We start from the raw sequence: 1,576 nt of genomic DNA, 5'->3' as shown, positions 1-1,576 counted from the left end.
ACACTTTATATAGAAAACTCTGAAGTCACCAAAAAAGTTATTAAAACTAATAAATACATTCAGTAAAGTTGCAAGAAACAAGATTAATATACAGAAATCTGATGCTTTTCTCTACACTAATAATGAACTACCAGAAAGAAAAATTAAGGAAACAATCCCATTTACAATCACATCAAAAGAATAAAATACCTAACCAAGGAGGTGAAAGACCTATACTCTAAAACTATAAAACTTTGATGAAGAAATTTGAAAATGATATGAAGAAATGGAAAGATATCTCATGTTCTTGGACTGGAAGAATTAATATTGTTAAAATGTCCATACTACCCAAGCAATCTATAGATTTAATGCAATCCCTATTAAAATACCCAAGGCATTTTCCACAGACCTAGAAAAAATAATCTGAAAAGTTATATGGAACCACTAAAGACCCTGAATTACTAAAGCAATATTGAGAAAAAGGAACAAAGCTGGAGGTATCATGCTCCCTGACTTCAGATTATACTACAAAGCAGTAGTAATCAAAACAGCATGGTACTAGCACAAAAACAGACATATAGCTCAATGGAACAGAATAGAGAGCACAGGAAAATACCCACACACTTATTCCCAATTAATCTATGACAAAGGAGGCAAGAATATACAATGGAGAAAAGACAGTAAGTGGTTCTGGGAAAACTGGACAGCTACATGTAAAAGAATGAGATTAGAACATTTCCTCACACCATATATAAAAATAAACTCGAGATGGAGTCAAGACCTAAATGTAAGACCTTAAAACATAAAATTCCTATAAGAGAATGTAGGCAGGACACTCTTTGACATAAATCGTAGCAATTTTTTTTTGGATCTGTCTCCTAAGGCAAAAGAAATAAAAGCAAAAAAAACCCAAATGGGACCTAATTAAACTTAAAAGCTTTTGCATAACAAAGGAAACCATTGACAAAACAAAAAGACAACCTACTGAATGGGAGAAGATATTTGCAAATGATATGACTGATAATTGGTTAATATCCAAAACATATAAACAGCTCATATGACTCAATTAAAAAAAAAAAAATGGGTAGAAGGCCTGAATAGACATTATTCCAAAGAAGATATACAGATGGGCAACCGGCACATGAAAAAATGCTCAACATCACTAATCATGAGAGAAATGCAAATCAAAATCACAATGAGAGTGCTTGCTTTGGCAGCACATATACTATAATTGGAACAATACAGAGAAGATTAGCATGGCTCCTGCCCAAGGATGACATGTGAATTCTTGAAGCAAAAACCACAATGAGATATCACCTCATACCCATCAAAATGGCTGTTATCAAAATATCTACAAATAACAAATGTTGGCCAGGATGTGGAGAAAAGGGAACCCTAGTACACTGTTAGTGGTATTGCACATTGGTGCAGACACTATGGAAAACATTATGGAGTTTCCTCAGATAACTAAACATAGAACTGCCATATGATCCAGCAATTCCACTGCTGGGTATATATCCGAAAAAAATGAAAACACTAATATGAAAAGATATATGCACCCCAATGTTCATAGCAGCATTATTTATAATAGACAAGA

The 1,576-nt window shown here is 33.4% G+C and overlaps 1 non-coding gene across 1 annotated transcript; it reads left to right on the top strand.

Annotated features, from left to right (window-relative positions):
- The first annotated feature begins 1,180 nt into the window (after positions 1–1,180).
- On the top strand, positions 1,181–1,287 carry LOC114238657 (U6 spliceosomal RNA). Its single transcript, XR_003623971.1, has one exon. It is a non-coding gene; the product is annotated as a U6 spliceosomal RNA (small nuclear RNA).
- Positions 1,288–1,576: the final 289 nt, after the last annotated feature.

This window comes from Balaenoptera acutorostrata, chromosome 2 (genome assembly GCF_949987535.1).
Source record: "Balaenoptera acutorostrata chromosome 2, mBalAcu1.1, whole genome shotgun sequence".
Lineage (NCBI taxonomy): Eukaryota > Metazoa > Chordata > Mammalia > Artiodactyla > Balaenopteridae > Balaenoptera > Balaenoptera acutorostrata.
Note: the sequence above shows the minus strand (reverse complement) of the source record. Positions and strands in the feature narration are given on the sequence as shown.